At 39.9% G+C, this 22,200-nt stretch overlaps 1 protein-coding gene across 2 annotated transcripts in view; it reads left to right on the top strand.

The window, feature by feature from the left end:
- PMFBP1 (polyamine modulated factor 1 binding protein 1) overlaps positions 1-22,200 on the top strand; it is a 509,524-nt gene that overhangs the window by 381,085 nt on the left and 106,239 nt on the right. Inside the window, exon 18 of one of the 2 annotated variants that reach the window (XM_084959706.1) lies at positions 3,564-3,783. The gene's annotated coding sequence lies outside the window, so the exon portion shown is untranslated. Of the gene's footprint in view, positions 1-3,563; positions 3,784-9,675; positions 9,807-22,200 lie in introns of those variants that run through there. The other variant, XM_084959708.1, reaches the window with a different exon arrangement.

Genomic DNA, 22,200 nt, shown 5'->3' with positions numbered 1-22,200 from the left:
TTTTTTTTTTTCTTTTTTTCTTTTTAGAGCCGCACCTGCTGCATATGGAAATTCCCAGGCTAGGGGTCCAATCAGAACTGCAGCTGCCGGCCACAGCCACAGCCACAGCAATGCAGGATCCAAGCTGCGTCTGTGACCTATACCACAGATCAGGGCAACGCCAGATCCTTAACCCACTGAGCAAGGTCAGGGATCGAACCTGCAACCTCGTGGTTCCTAGTCAGATTCGCTTCTGCTGCGCCACAGTGGGAACTCCTGGAAATTGTTTGAAATATTATTAGTCTTAACTTCTCTTTCTGCTGCCTAGTTTCTCCCTGTCACCAAATAATGAGGAGCAAACCCTCCCCTCAACTACCTGGCTTGTGTTTATGTGACTGAGGATGGGAAGGGGCAGGACATCATTTCCCCCCAACCTTGGGCATTTCTGTAGGAAGATGACCTGTGTGTGTGTGTGTGTGTGTGTGTGTGTGATCACCATCTTTCTGTTCCCCCCAGAGGAGTTGATAACTCTCTCTGTTAGCTACACCACAAGCTTAGTGAATGAGCCATGCTGTTGGGCAAGCATGGAAACCGAAGACCCAAGGGGAAGAAAAGGAGCTTTCTCCCCTCTGCCTGCTTGTAGCCTCCTAGGCTAAAAGAGGTCCCTGCTCTGTTTGGCATTTGCAGTCTTGAGGGATGAAAAATAAATCTGAGCTTGGATTACATTTCTAGTTGGTTAAAATTCAGAATTTCATAATGAACAGTCACAAGGCTTAATGGATTTTGTGCTCTGTGCTCACGGTTGGATATTTGTTGAAATTCAACTTGGAACTAATTCATCTTTGAAAGGCATCTTAAACTTTCTAATAACCCCTAAGCCTGTTTGAAGAAAGGCAATGACAGAAAACAAGTTCTTATCATTTCATTGGTGTAGTTCTTGGTAGGCCTGATGTGAACTCACTTTTTTCACTTTACTAAAAATTATTTTTGGGCTGACTCTGTATATAATAAGAGAAAATAGGTAGATAGAAAACCTTTGAAATATTTAAATAAACAAACTTTTTTAAAGGTGCAAGTTATCTCCTTCCAGACTTTTCAGTGTGTGTGTGTGTGTGTGTGCACGCGTGCGTGCGCACACATGTATGATTATATATTAGAGGGAACCTTAGTAAGTTGTTATTTCTGAATTATAAGATTCAGGGTGATCTTTATTTTCTTAATATGACTGCATATTTTTCAATTTTTTTTCCATAGAAGTGTATTGTTTTTACAACCATAAGAGCCATTAATTTTAAAAAATAAAAGTAAACTCATAAACAAGAACTAATGAAAACACACAGCCACACACAATATATATGTATTTGAACTTTGGAGAATGGATCCATACTCCCTGCTCCATCTCACCTCCCCACACATTCACCCACTTCATAATTTTTTAAAACATTATTTACCCAAGTCCTGGGGTCACATCTAAACCACTTGTCTCATCAACTCACAAATGAAGAAAACAAAGACTCAACTGGGAGAGATTGAAATGGAGGCACCTCCTTTCTAGCCCAGACTTTCAGAGAGGTAAACCACATACCTAATCCTTTCTAATAGATTCCAGAAAGAACATGGATGAAACTTCTCTTGATCTTTTTTTTTTCCCTTACACAAATTTAATCCTTTGATGGCTTATAACCAAAAAGCAGTATTTAAAGAAATAGCACCCGTCACTTTTATTATATACAGCACCGTTAGCAAGATACTACCTTGAGTAGCTGTTTAAAAGGATGACACTTCAAAAGGTAATTGACCTAAATTCTCCTTCCTGCTCTGCAGTCCAGTGAGTCTTGCCCATGTGCAGCCCTCCCAGGCATCTCACACATGGAAGAGATACAGTAGGGTTCTGGGAAGCATGAGAATCTAGGCCACTGTGATTAAAACTAATTCAAACATTATTTTAATGCCTATGTTTAGTTTGCTAAAAATTCTCAACTTCATTGGGTGCCTCAGGGCTGACAGCTCCTCTCTGGAATGAATCAGAAGTTGATTTATAGAGAAGAACACTTTAAAGTGATTACACCTGCTCCGGTCCCATCTGGCTGGGGGATGATGAAATGGAGTCCTGTGTCTCTGCTTTCAAAGTGTATGTTAGGATTTGAGTCATAAGCAACGTTACAAAACACACGTATCTAAAAGAAGATATTGTACCATGAGCAGCCTAACATTACCTAATTTCTTTTGTTAATCTCATAGAGAACACAAGTGCAAGAACTCTTGGGGAGCAGATGGTCACGAATTCAGTCATCTTATCTGGCAATGTTCACATTCCAGGGTCGTTTCATTGCTTTGCCCCCAAGTTGTATTTTAGCTTGTAAATTATCTGCTAGTAATATTCTTAGGGTAAGGGCATGATTGGTTAATGTACTTTACAACCTACAGGAACACCAATTTAAAATTTTAAATATTCAACACATTTATAGGTTATAGAAATCCTGTCAGCATCAGCTAACCATTGTTCCAAACATTTTTGGAACAAAATGGAGTCAACAAATATCTTTGGTACATGATCTTCTTGAGAGCTTTTGTAGCTTTCTCCCATTATTTTGGAAAATAACAATGTTGCTGTTATTTCAAAACACTTACAGAAGTAGACTTGGCATTGAGGTTCTGACTCATTTATGAAGCCATGTGTTATGAATCACACAGTGATTTCTGTTTGGTACACAGTGGATCAAGGCAGATGTTAGGTTGGAAGGTTTTGCATTACCTGAGTTTGTGTGCTAGCAAAGAAAAGCATGGGAACCAAATTTCTAATATTCATATTCCTTGTATGTATCATTGTATTAGCGAGTGTGCTCATTGTGTGTTCCTCAGATGAAACGGTAGCCATTGCCCTCTTAATTATAAAAGTAAACAATTTTAAAAGAAATATAAACTAAGCCTTTGTTACATAAAGAGTGGAGGAGACAAAAAAGGTGAAATAGGTAAATGGTGGAAAGAAACAAAATCAAGCTCCTTGGAGCCTAATATTGCAAGAATATGAGCAAAAACCCATATGAAGTCACTTAATAATGAGGTCAAGAATGCTGAATAATTTAACATGCCCTTGGATCTTGATTTGTGACTGTCCAAAACTAATATTTCACAAGCCACATTGCACCTTGTCACAGAGCCCTATTTTTCCCTCAATATAATGCCCAAGTATTAATGGACCCAATTTGGTGGAAATTACCTAATTGGCTGCAGTCGCTTCAACTCGAATGTGACATTTTAGATAGTTCTGTAGTCACAACGATAAGTTAGAAGCTTGAGCAGTAGCCTTGCTCTTTGTGATAATTGTAGCAGAAGCTTATGTTATCACTGAAGCTTATTATTTTTGCAAGTTGTACACTCAGCTTTTTGTAAAAATTGTACTGTAAGGAAAAATCCCCAAGGAGGCTCCTTTTCTCTCCTGGTTCTTCTAACAACCTCAGAGGAGAGTGACCACACAGAATGCTATGTGATTATGTTTAAGTGCACTAAACAACATGCCACCTGTTAAAGTATTTTAATAGCCTGAATTATTAAACACTTCCTTAATTCTCTGTATTCTTTAGGTTTTGCACTTGTTCAACTAACCAGATTACTGCTAGTGACTGACATCAGTAAGGACACGTTTTCTGTATTGGGGAAACTGTGTACCTCTTCATCAGACAAGTAAATGAGGAGTAAGATGCCTGCTTCTTGCTAGCATTTCATTGTGCCTAAGCAGTGTGCTTGTGGAAACAGTAAGCTCATTCCTGCACAGTAGGAGGGGACAATGGACCTCTTTCTCTGGTAAGTAATTCTTTGTATTTCTATAATGCCTTATAGTTTCAGGAAGACATATCTTCCCACCTCCCTCTCTTCCTTCCTTCCTTCTATATTCATTGAGTAAATAAGATGATCCAGGTTCTGTGCTGGGCACTGAAAATACAAAGATAAATGAAACATAGCCTCTGTCCTCAAAGAGGCCCCTGGCTAAGAAGGGGATTTGGAAGAAGAATAACGAATTAATTATAATCCTGCGACATGAGTGCTCTAACCATATGTACTACAGAAAGTGCTAAGAACTCAGGAAGCCCTACAGAGAAAGCAACTTTGGGGCCAGATCTTGAACAGATGAACAGATGTTTGCAACTGGAGAAGGGGGCGTGATGAGAGGGCATCAGTGAAGTGATTGCCTCCAGCAGAAGGGACAGCAGCTATGAAGACATCAAGGTTGGATGGACTATGTGTCAGGTGAGGTGAGGTCAGAAAGGATCATATGTGCCTTTGAGAAATAATAGAATATATATGTATTAGTCTCTGCCCCCAGTTCCTGGCACAGAGCTCCTGAATCCTTTGGAATTTCCTAGGTAATAGGAGTGACTTTTGTTCTAAGTAAGTGGCTCTTGGTGAGCTCTTGGGTAGCTTCAGGATGGGGTTAGTGACCAGAAAGACTAAGCCATGAATAGACGCTTGGAACTTTCAGTCCCAGCCCCAATCCTCCAGGAAGAAGAGGGGGTTGGAGGTTAATTATTGATCCTGCATTATGTGAGGAAACTCCATAAAAATCCCATAAGTGTGGCGTTCAAAGAGCTTCAGTTAACATATCTTTGTGCTGGGAGGGTGGCCGATCCCAACTCCATGTGCTCAGGGTCCCTTTCAGACCTCGCCCTATGTCTCTCTTCATCTAGCTGTTCACCTATATCCTTTATCATATCCTTTATCGTATAATAAGCCAGTAAACATAAGTATTTCCCTGAGTCCCATGTGCTATTGTGCAAATAACTGGACCTGAGAAAGAGGTCATGGGAACCTCCAATCTGTAGCCAAGTCAGATGAAAGTTGTGAGTAACCCGAGGACCCTAGACTTGCAATTGGCAACCAAAATGGGGAGCATTCTTTGGGGAATGAGCCCTTAATAGGTGGGGCCTGCGATAACTCTGGTTAGTATCGGAATTGAATTGAGTTGTTAGACACCCAGCTGGTGTTGGAGAATTGTTTGGTGTGGAAAATGCACACATCTGGTGTCAGAAGAGTTTGAGAAATGTTGTGAGTACAATTAAAGGCAAACAGAAGAGTTTCCTAGACAGCCTTGCCCAGGTGTCTGGACAAGTCATCAAGCTTCTTTGAGCTTAGAATACACAGAGGGTATTTAACACTTCCCCCATAGCAATAATTTGATATTAATGCTGTTGTCCTTTTAGCAACAGTCCATTACATATATTTCTCCCGAGTACTGGGTACTATTAGCCAATGAAAGCTAATGTGACAAACTGTAGGCTCTTCTCTCAACCAATGATCATCAATGTACCTACCACTCTGCAAACAGTCTTACCCAATGAGTGTTCTACCACACTGAGTGTCTTTTGCAATGCTAGTGTTTATTCTGCCATGATCTCCCTTCCTGCAATTTGTTTTTGCTCTGAGAGGCAGTTTTGATCCATGTGGTGAACAAAAGGCATGCAAGTGCTAGTGCTGGAGCAAAGAAATAAAGGGTATCATGCTGGGTGTTCAAATACAACTGTAACAGTTCAAGTGAATTTCAAGGAAATGATTGGAGAGAGTAACGATCAGCTGACAAGTAGAGACTGTGGCAGTCTGACTTTGGAAAGGGCATGGTATAGAAGAGGGCATCTTGGAAAAACTGCACAAAACCTGGCTGCAGGGACCTTGTGACCTCAGGGAACCTGGAGGGAACAGACTGGCCATTGTCAGCCATTGCTGTGATATTGGGAACCCCTCTTTGTAGGGTCCACACTTACAAGACCTTGTGCAGTACTAATTCATTTCCTGAAATGAGTGCACCCCCTAAGCACCAAAGAGTAAATTGGGAATTCATGGCTTATTAAGGTATACCTCTGGGGCCAGGCCATCTGGGTTTCAAACTCAGCTCACCATTTACCAGCTGTATCATCTCGGATATTGCACCTCACTGACTTCTGTTTCTCTGTCTGTAAAATGGCAGTAACAATACTACTTACCAAATGAGGTTATTGTGTAGGTAGGATAGTACTTGTAAAGCACTTAGAATAGTGCCTGGCACATAGTAAATATTTGGAAATATTAACTGTTGTTATTACTGGTGTTATTTAGTTTTCTGTCTATAAGATACGGAAAATTGACTAAATGATCCCCGAGGTCCCTCCCAGTTCTAATATTACCTGAATTTGCCAATCCCTTTTATCCTAAGGAAAAATTCACAGGTTTTGACTGCCCCCATCCAGGTTACATGGGGAGTAAACACTAAGCTGCAAAACTAAAACTGGAACCCAGGTTTGCCAGCACTAATCTTGTGCCCTTTGTGTCCCTCAAAATACAAGCCAACCAGAGCATCAAGGTGGTGGGAGTCAGAGGAGGGGCTCACTCTGCAAACAGCCCTCCCAGCCCCGCCCCTTGGAATCACAGAAATTAAGCTCATTTGTTTCTGGTTTTTGTTTTTAACCCTTTCCATTCCTCTGCAAACTAAGAAGGGAAGTGGCAAGCCCAAGACGCAAAAGGGAATTTGTTACCTTGGAAGATTTAGAACTAACATTAGAATATTCCTCCCCACATTTAGGACTCAGGCCCCTTCTGTTGGCTGCAGTGCTGTTAGGAGATTGATCATCTTTGCAGTGCGAGGGGTCTACTTTGTATCCAGCGGTACTCTACGTCAGTTTGCAGGAAAGACAAATCCTTGGATTTGGTCCTTTGTTTTACTACCCTTTGCTCTTGTTATATGTGCTGGAATCCTAGCCATACTTGTTCCCCTTCTGCCAGAATGATGGCCATTCTGCAAGGGTTCAGTGAAGATGGAGGGGAGCAGGGGGAGGGAGGAGGGGGGAGGCAGAAGGAGAGGCGAAAAGGGACACACTTCCAGCAAACTGACCTCTCCTCTAGTGTCAGTCTTGGTAAATTTTGCTTGTCTTCTTTCCTACAGTTTTGAAACCCACTTGCATGTAGCAGAGATGCTGGGCTCTCACTCCTGGGAATGAAGCTTTCCTCTTTCATTATTGTCTCTCTTTTCCCCTTGTCTCTGTCCATTTAAATATTAGAATAATCATTACTCTTTTAACAGCTAAAATATCCGTGCAGATTTTTTAAAATAAGTATTTTTCGTTTGGCTGGGCTGATTTCATCAGAGGAGGTTAATGTGATCATTTTAATTTGCAAAATTTCTTCCTCCTTTTACTTTTCCGACATTTGATTCTGAGCCCACATTCAGCAATTTCTGATGGTTTGTGTGTTTCGGTGTCAGCTGGATATGCAGAATAGGCTCTCAACAGTCTCCAAATTTGATTATGACCAAGAAACTACTATTCTATAAACACTGAAAATTGGAAATTATCTCTAGAGCTGTTTGTTAACGAAGTCGAAGGCTAACCTTTAGGGCTGATTAAAATTCCGCTGATGAAAACTCTCGCAGGTCTCTTTCATGAATCCACCCCTGGTACGAATGCTGGTGTGTGGAAATTAGTCTGGGTCCTCCCCTTTTGCCCTCCCCTTTAATCTTTTGGTCAGGTTTAGGTGGAGATTTTTAAAGCTTATAGGTTTCTCTTTCTCCCTTTTCAGAGTATGTATTGTAAATCCAAACAGATGTAAACCGGTCTATGAATGTGTAACTATTCCTGAGCCCCTCAAACTAGGCAGTCCTGCTGAATCTGCCTTCCTCCATCAATAAGAGAATGAAGTCATTTAGGGATAATTAAGAGGGGCAAAATAGGGGTATGTTTTCTGTAGCTGACAGTAGAAATAAGTGTGGAGGCAGGAGAGATAATGACAAACCTCCAAGTATAGTACTCGATTGGTGGAATGCAATGAGTTGTTTTAATGAGTCTATTTGCTAAATGACAGTCAGTTAAAATACAGATTCTTATCAAGGGATTCCTGCATGGTGACAGCAGCCACTCTGCTGCCCTGCTGGTGAATAAAACCTTCTAAATCCTCCCAAAGTGCTGCAACATCCATGTGCAAAGCAGCATTTGAATTTACTCGGTACATCTCTGTATACAAGAAGGATGCCATTGACGGCACATAGCATCACTATTACTATTGCTAAACAGATGGAAAATAATTGCTTATGGAATTTGCGTTTTAATCGCATTAATGTATTTGGCAGGGAGATCCACCTAAGTACACCATTCAAAGCCTGCCTTTGATCTGGGCTCCTTAGGGGCATTTTCCATGACTGATAAACTGCTCCTCTGAGTTCATAGGCAAATGATAAAAACGATAAAAAGAAAAAGAAGAAGAAGGAGAAGAAGAAAGCCAGGAACCAGCCTCCCATTTGGGCATTTTGTCTCCTTGGAGAATCAGACAAGCTAGCCAGGCTTGCAGTCATGCTGACGACTCAGCACACATCTCACCCAGTTATACACCCACACAGGGCTCATACAAATGCCCTCATCTCTCACCTCCCTTTTCTCCAGTTCCCTCCTCCCCCTTGCACACAAACACACACACACACACACACACACACACACGCTTGATGCAAGAATTCATATGCTCTCTGTTTTCAAAGATTCCCACTGCCTTTTATATAAGCCAGTTTAGATGCTTATAAAGTATTTATCAATAATAGTCCTTTTACACATATTTTCCTCTCTTACCCATCACACATTTCTTGGTTAGCACTATAATGTGACATGCTAGAAGTCAGAAGCTTTCCTTTTAATGAAAATGAATGTTTTAATTATGAAATATTTTGTCTTTTATATATTCTGCTGTAAATTAAGCTGTGTGCAGCCATAGGCAAAACCCAACCCTGTTAACTTGTCAATTTTCCTCTCACCAAGACCCAAAGAACAGAATCTAGTGTAGAAAATGTGCTTGCTGCTAAAAGAAAGGGTTCTGTGGATTCCCATTTCAGAAGCACAATCCCCATCTTTCCTCCTTTTGAGGTGGTTGATCAGACACTTCCCTCCCTTCTTAGAATAAAGAGATCTGAGGAGGTTTTAAATTGTTGGATGGATTTGTTTGTTTGTTAGGTGGATTTTTCCTTCTCATTCTTTCTCCTCTGCAGAACACAACTAGTAAATGATTGGATCTTTGACAGAACAAAGGTATTTTTGATGGGCTCTGTAATCTAGTGCGCTAATGCGCCCAGTCCCCTCATTGTCTTGCTGTCTGATCCCATCCCTTCTGCCAGACAGTCACTGCAGGATGAGTCACTTTTAATGTCTGATAATCAAGGTGAATTTTCAAAAAGCTGCCATTTTGGAATTATGCACTATATCACAGTGTCAGGGACGAGAGGAGGAGGAAGGGTGAAGGAAAGGCTAAGATAGACACCTACTGCACATTTGGAGAACTGCAGGATACAGCCAGCACTGCGCCAGACAAGATGTGTCTGGAGGGTCTAAGTCGATCAAGGCATCCATAATGAGAAGGAGACTATGTTAATTATAAATTAAAAATTACTTATATGATAATGAAGATTATATGCACTGGAGAAAACATCTTAGTTAAAACAGACTGGAGGGTTGGAATTAAGCAGCAGCCGTTTGGGGGTATGGATTCTGTACCTACTGAATATAATGTGGCCCATTAAATAACCTAATACAAACTTATATTGGAAAAAGAATACAAGTGAATTGCAGCTGTCTCTGTGGATGCTGTATTGTCTGCCGTCCTTATTTAAAGCTACAGCAGCTAAGGGAGGTTACCTAGCAGATGAATACAGCCCCCCTTCAACTAGGGAGACTGGATATTTCCGGAATCATTTAAAGGACTGAAACCTTTTTTCCCCCATGAAATGGCGAGGGAGATATTGGAAACCCTGGGTAAACAAAGGCCAATCAAATATTCTTGCAAGACTTCGACTATTCAAACATACATTGGTCAGTGTCTTCTCTAAGGTAATTAACTAAACCCATTGTTATGTTTTGTGCTTCTGGATTTTTTTTTTTTTTATTGTTGGCTCTGTATTAAATAGAGGGTAGTTGAAGAAAAATGATATAAGAATAGCCTGCTACTTCTATTTGTTATTCAGAGAAGTGAATGCCTATAAATAGAGCCAGGATGTTTTGACTAGGGAAAATGCTGTCCTCATTACAGCTGGGAGATGCTGGGGCGATTTAAAGCTGAAGCTTCAAAGCCTTGTCCTGCTTTATAAAACACAAGGGTTTTCATGGCTTTTTCAGTGGCTGGTCAGAATCTGCTTCATCTGTCCTGGGAGAGGGAGGCAATGACATTTCTGAGAATGCTATTTTGTATCCGTGATGAATGCTTACATATTTCCTCTAACAGAAGTATTTATATACCTTCATATCTTTCCCAACGCAGTTATATTTAGATTATTACATCTTGTTATTGTCTTCCAAAGTTAATTAGTCTATTCCCTCTCCATTCTCCATTCCCACCTTCACCACTCTCTCTCTCTCTCTCTCTCTCTCTCTCACACACACACACACACACACACACACACACAATACTTAACAGACAGCTACAAAATAAGCAAAGAAACGATTACCTACCATGCTACTCTTCTCATGTATATAAAAGATTAGACATATAGAGAATATTAGAGACAGAGGTGACCCCTTAAGATCTTTTGGCAAGACCCTAATTCTACTAAAACAATAAAGAAATGACCTGTCCTGCAACACTCACCCAGAGAATGTCAGATGCCAGGCTAGCATCCAGGTGTCTAACTAGCTGGCTGGCATGCTTTCCACAACACCATGCTCTCTTCCCATTTAAAAAAAAATCAGGTCCCTGCAGCTTGACTAAACAGTGATTAATGCACAGATGTCACAATGAAAAAAAGAAAAACCTGAGGAAGAGATAAGAATCATATACATTTTCAACCATGATACAAAGGAATAAAATGAAAAATTGTATGAAATGAAGAAAAGCAAAATGTTAATAGAACATCTATCTAACAAAATGATCTGCCTAGTCAGGAATTCTATTAGAAGGCAGAATTGTCCTTTGAGGAAAATAGTAGAGACATTTGGAACTAGCAAAGAAAACAAACGCTGCTTGCAAAAGTCACACTGCTTTCTTTTTCTCGGTATGTATTTTCATCTGAAATATTAGAATAATTCAGTCATATTCAGGCATAGATTCTCACTGTCATCATTGGGATCCTGAATAGGTTCTGTAAATTTGTGATATAGCTGAAACTAGGACTAAACTAGCATTTCCTTCTCTTCTTCTAAAATTTAGATCCTTAGATAATCCTGCCTTGCTTTCTAAGGAAAGGTCTACCTGATATGATCTGTTCAGTATTTTTGCATCTGTAATTTCCCTTTTGCTATATTCTGTCTCTTGCTAGACTAATCTCTGTCTGAAACATTCTGCACATTTTTATTAAAGTATATCCCTGGTACTTAATGACCCTAAGGTCCTGAGCATGAAACCTTTGCATCCTCAAGTATATCCCTATTTTAGTGTGAAAACTGATATATTTTCTTCACAAACGCAATGACAACAGGAACATTTTTGAAGGCCTTGATAATATAATGATAAACAAGACATTATTGTAAACCAGAACAGGTCCTCCCAAGTATCTCTGCTTTTCCTTTAAAGGACCTAAAGAAAGGCTCCAGTAAGACTTTTAAAAGAGAGATAAATTTTATATCAGTTGAGAATATAGCATGATAGAGAATCTTTGGTAGCAAAAGGGGGGATCAAAAGATCAGGTATTGTGATGAAAATCTTAATGAATAAGATGGAGGAGTTCCCACTGTGGCTCTGAGGTAAGAAGCCCAACTAGCACCATGAGGACTCAGGTTTGATCCCTGGCCTCGCTCAGTGGATTAAGGATCCAGCGTTGCTTTGAGCTGTGGTGTAGGCTACAGATGCAGCTTGAACCCCAAATTGCTGTGGTAGCAGTGTAGGCTGGCAGCTGCAGCTCCAATTGGACCTCTAGCCTGGGAACTTCCATATCCTGTTGGTGTGGCCCTAAAAAGACAAACAAACAAACAAATAAGATGGAGGATGGAGATATGATGGTCAGCAGACAATAAAAATTTTTAAAAACTGCAATTTCTTCAAGTATGAAAAGAAGTGCCTCTCATAGTCTCCCTGGTCCTACTCTTTGCTTCTGAGAAAGAAAAAATTGAAGAACATTCATCTGGCTGGTGGAGTAAACAGAGAAACATGGTGTGTGTGTTTGCTCTGGAGAGCTATCAAGAGTATTGAAGGGACTTCTGTGTCACTATCCTGTTTGGAATAGGGTTTCCGAACCTCAGCACTATTAACATTTTGGGCTGGATAATTCTTTATTGGGTGTAGGGAGTAGAAGCAGGAAAGGGACTGTCTTGTGTGCATTAAACCTCGTGGTCACCTCGTGGTTCCTCATGTTGCCCATGGATTGACTGATGGCTGGTTCTCCCACAGAACTCAACATACCTGTTGTCAAATCTAGAGAGACACGTGTGTCAAAAAGAATTGAGCAGGAGTTCCCGTTGTGGTGCAGTGGTTAATGAATCCGACTAGGAGCCATGAGGTTGCAGGTTCGGTCCCTGCCCTTGCTCAGTGGGTTAATGGTCCGGCGTTGCCGTGAGCTGTGGTGTAGGTTGCAGACGCGGCTCGGATCCCGTGTTGCTGTAGCTCTGGCGTAGGAGAGTGGCTACAGCTCCGATTGACCCCAAAAGAAATAGCAAAAAGACAAAAAAAAAAAAAAAAGAATTGAGCAATTAGTTACTGACATAGAGAGTTAACCAGGATCATATAAATACAAAGCCAACTGCATTTGTGAAGGAGCAACAATATATACTGAAAGAAATCAAAGACCTCAATAAATTTTCATGAATTGGAAGATTTAATATTAAAATTGCAACACTTCCCAGGGAACCACCTCTGTAGATTTTTTTTTTCTTTCTTTTTTTTTTTTTTTTTTTTTTTTTTTTGTCTTTTTGCTATTTCTTGGGCCACTCCCGCGGCACATGGAGGTTCCCAGGCTAGGGGTCCAGTCGGAGCTATAGCCGATGGCCTACTCCAGAGCCACAGCAACGCGGGATCCGAGCCGCATCTGCAACCTACACCACAGCTCACGGCAACACCGGGTCGTTAACCCACTGAGCAAGGGCAGGGACCAAACCCGCAACCTCATGGTTCCTAGTCGGATTTGTTAACCACTGCGTCACGACGGGAACTCCTGTAGATTTTTTTTTTTAAGAGGACTATTTGAGACAAAAATGACATTGAAGCCCCTAGTCTTCTATAGAAAGCACACCAAGCTACCCTAGAAAGCACGTTTTTCAATGCCCTTTTCAGATGTGGCCAAGAAGGATAATGGGGGGAAATGGACCTCTCAGAGCCATGAAGAACAGTGAACTGTGAAGCTCCCCCAGGGAGCAGAACAAGAGCCCAATCAAAGAACAGTCCCTACCTCTAAGGGCACCCTTACCCTGTCATTCTACAAAGATTTCAGAATTGCTATGAATCAGTGACTACCACATGATTTCCACTTTCCCTTTCTACATGGGAGTGTTATCCTGTCCCTCCGCCACCACAATGTGGTGGGCATGTTGGGGGCTAAGTATTGGCTTATTATTATTACTTCATGAGTGAATGGATCAAAAGGAGCTATATAAGACCAGTGCTTTGAGTCTGATATATACCTGGATGAGACTTTGGAGTGTCTTTTTTGGAAAAAAAAAAAAGGTGAAAGTATTTTACTATAAAATAAGAAAGAAAATATTTGTCACTGGAAGAACAAACTGAGGCAGATTTTATTTCACTTCTCAATTACTGGCTGTCCTTCCCTATGAAATGATTATACACACCACCATTTTCATTTGACTTTCTGCACCTATCCATATGGATGATTGTCTCTTTGATATTAGGCTTGAGCATAAGCCTTTCTTTTGCCAGTGAAATGTGCGTAAAAGTAATGTGTACAACTTCCAGCAGAAGATTAACCATGTTATGGTTCATTCATCACTTAATTTCCTCCATCACTTTGTCCAGCTGAAAGCATTGAATAGGCACCACCAAATGAATTCAGAGATATCAACAGAAGGAAAGAGGTGGTGATCTTAAGTCTTAGATGTGAGCCTTTTTTTAAAAAATCAGCCTCATTTCTCAATTTTACGTTTTGCTTGTTGGAAATGAAAAACAGTTGTATCTTTCCATATCATTTCCAAAGAGCAAGTTCTTTCTTGGGCACTATCATTCTTGTATTATCTTGTTAAATGTAGAAAATAGAAACTGAGGCACACTGGTAACATTCTGTTTCTTATCCCCTTCACCTAAATCCATAAGCTAATTAGGTAGTTGATCTGCCTTTCTGAAAAAGCCAGACTTAAGCAATGCAATTTTTAAATTTGAAAACAGAGAAATATCTAAAGAAGCATTTGACAAAATCCAGCACCCTTTCACAATAAGAATACGCAATAAACTAGAATCAGAAGGAAAATTCTTCAGTCTGAAAAAGAGTGTTTACAAAAACCCCAAAGCTAATATCATACTTAGTGGTGAAAGACTAAATTCTGTCCCCAAGATCAGTAACAAAACAGGTATGTCTGCCCTCACCACTTCTATTCAGCATTGTACTAGAGGTTCTAGCCATGGCAATTAGATAAGAAAAAGAAAGGCCATCTAGGTTGGAAAGGAAAAAGTAAATCTGTATTTTCAGACAATATGATCTTGTATATAGAAAATCCTAAGCAATCCACAAAAAAAGCAACTATTACACTAGTAAATAAGATCAATTGTTGCAGGATATAACATCAGTATACAAAAATCAATGGTATTGGCTATACATTAGCAATGAAAAATCCAAAAATGAAATTATGGAAAAAATTTCATTTATAATAGTATTGAAAAGATACTTGGAATAGACCTCTGAAGGTTTAAGCCAAGCAAAATTCATTCTTTTCATCCATTATTATTTGCCTTTTTGTGGATACTTCCAGTGCTCAATCAAAATGGTTCTACTCAAATAAGAGTTTTGCAAAGTGGATCAGTTTTAGGGGTGGAGTGTTGATATGAATATGTGTAGTTTTTGGTGAAGAGTAATTATCCTGATGAAGATATTTTAACCTATATCCTTACAAGTGGAAGATTTATATGCATACTTAACTGAAGGTGAATTAGACCTTAGGTTTCCATGTAGCAACTTCTAGTAATGATTTATCTTAACATTTTGGGAGTCATTTTACCAATATAAATTGTTTTGTACCTTTTTAATCTTCTTACAATGATTCTACATGATAGAGTTAATCACGCTGTCGTTTATACAACATCTGTACTTGGTACAAATTCCTATTTCTTCATGTCTCCCTCTATTTTGTAATTATTTGCACACATATCTGCCTCTGACAGCAGACCATGAAAACAAACACAGCATTTTATTAACTTTGCATTCCCAGTGCTAAGAACATGTTCAAGGTGTGCTGGCCATTCTGAACTCCCATTCTGAACTCCATGGGACTTGTTTTTTACCTGCTTAAAGGCTAGCTCCCTGAGGTCTTCACTCCTCCAAAAACTCTGTGTCAGTCCCCTCAAATTACACATTGACATATAAATTAATACCTATCTTCTTTATGCATTATATCCATGTTTTTTATTTATAAAGTAACCACTAACCGTCATTTCACCATCAGCCATAATGAGAAACAGCCCATGAGAGTCACTTTAAATGTGTCTTCTAATGGGGTTTCACACCACAGTATGAGAATAACTTATCTGTGAACAAGATTTCAAAGATAATAAATAAAATTTTCTTCCAATCTTTTCACTATCCTTCCTTCAATATTTCTTAGCCCTTTCAACAATAATAAAACAATAGTAGATTTGAGAAGCTGAGATCTTCCATCTGCTGTTTAAGCACAGACTATGCATGTCTTTTCAGAGAGAGACAGCTGCCCTTGTATTTAGAATAAGGACAGCAAGAAGGTTGCATATAGCTCATGCTTGATGAATATTTATTGTTCAATAAAGGCCAAAGGAACTTTCCCTGTAACTAGCATTTCTGTCACTGTGACTATCATATCAGACATCGTGATAATTGATTGAGATCTGGATAGGATGGAGGGACATTCTTAATGGTTGATTGACTGAAAAATCCATCACTAAACAATACAGCCAACATTATAGTCACAGCTTATATATTTCTGATGAGAGCTTTTAATCCACACAAGCATTGTTTTTCTACAGGTTGATTTGAGGCTCACTGGTTTGATAGGTATTTTCTCACAAAGATCGTGTCAACTTGACCTGACCAGAGATGGAAGTTTTCTAAAACCCAAACAGCCAAAATATTTTAGATTTGAAAGAAAGATACATGAACATTAATGAATAGATTAGTGTTTTCCTAAGAGTATATCTTTGTGAGGAAAGTCTTTGCCATTTATCTTGAATAAATCCTTTAAATTAGTGCTACTCAAAGTGTGGTCCATAGACCAGTGCCAGTCAGTGAACTGCATGTTACTGGTTCATGATGAGATACATACAGAAATAAAGAATGCGCATGTAGGAGTTTATGTTGTGGCTCAGTCGTAACGACCCGCTGTCCATGAGGACATGGATTTGATCCCTGGCCTCACTCAGTGGGTTAAGGATCTGGTGTTGCCGTGAGCTGACATGGTGTAGGTCACAGATGCAGCTTGGATCCTGCATTGCTGTGGCTGTGGTGTAGGCTGGCAGCTGCAGCTCCGATTCAACCCCCAACCTAGGAATTTCCATATGCTACATGTGCAGCCCTAAAAACAGGCAAAAAAAAAATCTTTCAAAAAAAAAATCTTTTTTAAAAAAAAGAATGAGGAGTTCCTGTTGTGGCTCAGCAGTTGACAAACCTGACTGGCATCCATGAGGACATGGGTTCGATCCCTGGCCTCGCTCAGTGAGTTAAGGCTCTGGCATTGCCAGGAGCTGTGGTGTAGTCTGCAGACATTGCTCGGATCCTGTGTTGCTGTGGCTATGGTGTAGGCCAGCAGCTACAGCTCCAGTTGGACCCCTAGCCTGGGAACCTCCATATGCTGCAGGTGGGACCCTAAAAAGACAAGAAATTAAAATTAAAATTAAAAAAAAGAATGAACATTTAGCAATTTTGATAGAGCAACTTGATAGAGTAATTTTATGTCTGAGTAATCTAGTCATTAAAAAAAGGCACGGGGAGTTCCCGTCGTGGCGCAGTGGTTAACGAATCCGACTAGGAACCATGAGGTTGCGGGTTCGGTCCCTGCCCTTGCTCAGTGGGTTAACGATCCGGCGTTGCCGTGAGCTGTGGTGTAGGTTGCAGACACGGCTCGGATCCCGCGTTGCTGTGGCTCTGGCGTAGGCCGGTGGCTATGGCTCCGATTCAACCCCTAGCCTGGGAACCTCCATATGCCGCTGGAGCGGCCCAAGAAATAGCAACAACAACAACAACAAAAAGACAAAAGACAAAAAAAAAAAAAAAAAAAGGCACGGTATTTTGTGTTTCTTTTACATTTCATTTTTCTAGTATTCATTTTATTATGTTTTATAAAAATATTAATCTGTGATGGTTTGGATATCTTAAGAAATTTCTTTACCACAGATAGTTTGGGAAATAGTCATTAAAATACTGTGTCTCATCTCTACTAGGGTCCAGGTCTTATTTGCTTTATCCTAGTCTCCAGACTTCTTTCCATTTTGTACTCACTGGCATTTTCTCCGAATATGCTAAACTTAGGCAGTTTTCTCTCTACCTTGCAAGCAGTAGGTATGTTAAAGGCCCGAGGCACCGCTAACATCCTCCTTTAAAGCCCTTAGCATCTGTGGGTCTGTCATGGTCATGAAGCTGAGGAAGCCCCCTGCCAGTCCCTTTAACAACATATCAATTGTGGAGTGGAAAACTTTATTCCTGTTGTTGTAACTTTGGCTCCTGGAATTGCCAAGCTAGAAGAGGCTTTAGTAAATGATCCTTTCTCTGGCATGTTCTCAAAGACCATGGGGCCCTTGCAACGCTGGAGAGGTTCATCTTAATCCAACATGCCCTTCCGGTGTTACTAACCTCCACATCATCTCTGCGCAATCCAATAAATGTCGGTTCTCCACAAGTATTATTTCAAGTGAACTGATATATTGCTCATTGTTATATTTCATTTGATTCTTGCTCTGAGCAGTCAACCTGTCTCCAGGAGAACTATGTTTAACTGATTATGTCTTAACCTATGACATCATATTTTTTAAAGAACATGATTTGAAGACATTGATATCTATTGCCATTTACAGCTCCTTTTCATCCAGATTGATTATATGCTCATGACAAGGATGTGAGTGATGGAGTGGAGAAAGCAAGACCAGAATCAGGGAGACAATTTGGAAGGTTGCTGCAATGATCCAGGCAAGAAAAATAATGAGGGGCTGATCCAGGACAGTGACAGTGGTGATGGAGAAGAAAGGATAGGCCTGAGAAACATTTAGGCAGAAGGACAAGAGGATTTGGTGTCTAGTTAGATATAGAAGGTGAGAATGAGGAAAAGTTGAAGATGACCACAGTTTTTGGCTCAGGGTAGCTAGGTAGATGGTGATGAGAGGAATATAGCAGGAAGAACAAGTTTGGGGAAATAGGGGGAAAGAGCAGGTGATGGCTTCAGCTTTAAACATACTGAGTTTACCAGCCTAACATCCAGGCAGTTGGATATATGAGTCTGAAACCCAGGACAGAAGTCTGGGCTACAGATTTGGCTTTTTGAAGTCATGGGTACATAAGTAATTAAAACCATAGAATTAAACAAGAACATAAAGATGTGTAACATTTTAAAGTGCCTTAGAGCCATTTCAGTTTTCAATTTCCCCTTAAAATTTAAGATTATAATTATGGCTTCTCTATCCCCCATGTGATAAAATAGGATAAACTAGTTATATCCTAATAGTTTACATATGGGCATTATGGGATCCTATGAAAAATAAAGTTAATCAAAGAGATCAGCTGAAATATCTCCTGAACTTAGAACCCAGTCTATCTTCTGGTGTCGTCCAGACCATCCAGCTCCCCCTCATCCATCTCTCCTCATTCACAATTAGTAAAAAGACATAAATGCATGTATTAGGATTTTATGTCTGTCAGCCCATTTGATTCAATCATCACATGACCCTCTAAGAGATATCAATAAACCCATTTATAAGATGAGAAAATGCGCTTAGATATTTACATGTAGGGAAAGTGGCTAAAGTCACAACATTTTAGTATGAATCTCCAGCCATCTGATAATGTGGTCACTGGACAGCAACATATTAAGAGCCCCACTCTGCACTGGTCACCCCAAGTGCTAGTACCTCTGTCTGCCTCAATCAAATCAGACACCAAAAAATAGCCAATGTTTGAACCACAACAATTATGTGTTCAAACAGTGGCTTCTTTAGCTATACCCCCAAATACAAATGGGAGATAGTAATTGACACAGGAGAGAGAATTATTTCAAATGAATGTCTTACCATCTTTTTTGCAATAAATCTTACCAAAAGTGTATTAAGAGGCCTGGAAATGCTCATCCCTTTTCATCTAGTAACCCTGCTCCTACAAAACTATCCGAAGGAAATCATCAGAGAGGCACGCCCAAATTTCTTCATAATAAATAATTTTAGTGAGCATCTACTAGCCTCGGACACTATGCTGAGAACTGAGAATACCACTGTCAGTAAGAAATGGTCTCAGTCCTCTAAGAGCTTGCAGTCCAAAGCATCAGGGGGATGTGGTTCCCACCATGAGAGAGGAATTGACTGGGTATCATGAGCAAAATGGTAAAGAAAAAAAAATTACATCAAGGTCTTTGAGGAATGGACAGTTGGGTGATGTCGTACACTGTGTTCTGGAGCCTCATTTTTACTCTGTAAGTCATAGGTTCTCCCAGTGGGTCCAGAGCAGCCCCAGTTTTCTCAGAAAAGCATCAGGGGCCTTTTGCAACTGGGAGGTGGGGTGGGGCTAGGTCCAAGCTCTGAATACCGTCCCTAGTTCCCTAGGAAATTTTCCTGAAGATATTTATTTTTATTTTATTTTATTTTAGCTTTTTTTGGGGGGCTGCACCACGGGATATGGAGATTCCCAGTCTAGGGGTCCAGTCAGAGCAATAGCCGCTGGCCTACACCACAACTCACAGCAACACAGGATCCAAGCCGTGTCTGCAAGCTACACCATAGCTCAGGGCAATACCAGATCCTTAACCCACTGAGCAAGGCCAGGGACTGAACCCACAACCTCATGGTTCCTAGTCTCTGTGCCACAATGGGAACTCCTACTTAAGATATTAAAAGAAGGGTTCCAAAAAATAATAATAATAATAATAAAAGAAGGGTTTCACTGCTGAAAAGAAAGTTTCGAAAACTTTGATGAGGAGCTAGGGGAGATCTTTAAGTAAGAGAGCAACCAGAGGTACATTTCAGGTAGATTATATTGGTGACTGTGGAGAGGATACTTCTCAGTATTTATTTATAACTATAAACAACCTAAATGTCCAATAATGAATGTGATAAAATAATAGCAATAATAAATAACTGCCATGTATTGAATTCTTACTGTGGATAGGCACAATGCTAAGTGCATATATACTCTCTAGCATTTAACTTTGATAGAAATCATAGGATGTGGAGTTCCCATGTGGCTCAGTGGTTAACGAATCTGACTAGGAACCATGAGGTTGCGGGTTCGATCCCTAGCCTTGCTCAGTGGGTGGAAGATCTAGCATTGCTGTGAGCTGTGGTGTAGGTTGCAGATTTGGCTCAGATCCCACGTTGCTGTGGCTCTGGTGTAGGCCGGTGGCTACAGCTCCGATTAGACCCCTAGCCTGGGAACCTCCATATGCCATGGGAGAGGCCCAAGAAATGGCAAAAAGACCAAAAGAAATCATAGGATGTGACTTTTACCAATATATTGCAGATGTGAGAACTAAGGCTTAAGGAGGATAAGTTGTTGGTTTTACATCACCCAACTATTAATGGGTGGAGTGGAAATTCCAGTCTGTCCAACTTGTAAGGTCTTGCATTCTGCCTCCTGAGCCATGATTAATTCCCATGAAGGAATGTTAGTCACCCCTTTAATCATATTTTCAAAGACTAATTATATGGGGAAACATCTATAGAATAATGTCAAATGGAGAAAAACACAAGTACAAAAAAATAGAATCATTCCAATTTTATTAAACATTAAAATGTTCAAAATATTTATCACTGGGAGTTTGCACGTAAATAAGTTTAATTTGTGTTCTCATATTTTTCTTCCAAATTGTCTAGAATGAGCATCTGTTCCTCTTATCACTGGAAGTATAACAAAAAGTTTATATATATATATGTATAAAACTTACTTTTATATACATATATAACTAAATATATATATATATATATTTTAAACTTATGTGAGGTGAATTACTACACTCATTCTCACCCTAGACTCCAGAGGAGGGGTCAGTTAATTCTTTTTTTTTTTTTTTTTCTTTTTAGGGCCACACTCATGGCATATGGAGGTTCCTATGCTAGGGGTCAAATCAGAGCTATAGCCGCCAGCCTATGCCACAGACACAGCAACATGGGATCCAAGCCGCATCTGAGACCTGCATCACAGCTAGAGACGACACTGGATCCTTTATCCACTGAGCAAGGCCGGGAATCGAACCCGCATCCTCATGGATACTAGTCGGGTTTGTTACTGCTGAGCCATGGCAGGAACTCCTCAGTTAGTTCTTTAACACATCTTTCAGAACAGCATTGCAAACTACCATGTTTACAGAATGTAAGGGAAATTGGTCTCTGTTAATTATTAGTCATTTAAACTTAAAGTTAAATTCTCTGGATCTCAGTTTCTTTGCCTGGGAAATGAGAAAGTTGAGCTAGATAGTTTTTACAATTCCTAAAAACACTAAAATTCATAGGGGTCTTTTTAGGACAATGAAAACAGATGGAAGCATTAAATAAATATATTAAATTCTTCTTGCTCTAGTTATATTTTCCTGGGCATTTAGAGTGGGTCTTTGACTGGGTCTTGGCTATCTGGTAATACAATAATATGCTCAGATACTGAATGCATCTGAGCACTACTCCATGCTTTCATATACATTTTTCTCAGATCATTTTTGCTAAAGACTTCCAAGGTGAGCATTTTATCCATATTTTTGCTGATGTAGATCAAAGAGCTAAGGAACTCACAAAAGGTCTCTGATGATATATTGTAGTCAGATTCAGACCCAAATGCTTCTTTGTGAATTCCTAGAATTTCGTTCATTCACATATGGAATTATTTGTTTGCTTATTTTCTTGTTTATTTGTTTTATTGTTTCACTTACCTACTACATTGGTTGTTAAAAACACAATTCCTATTTTCAAATAGTTTGTATTCTAAAA

The sequence above is a fragment of the Sus scrofa genome, chromosome 6 (genome assembly GCF_054392235.1).
Source record: "Sus scrofa isolate SSC_HxYL_T2T_F1_AM1 chromosome 6, Sscrofa_HxYL_maternal_Yorkshire_Landrace_v2.0, whole genome shotgun sequence".
NCBI lineage: Eukaryota > Metazoa > Chordata > Mammalia > Artiodactyla > Suidae > Sus > Sus scrofa.
The sequence above is the reverse complement of the archived record's forward strand: the minus strand, read 5'-3'. Positions and strand labels throughout refer to the sequence as shown.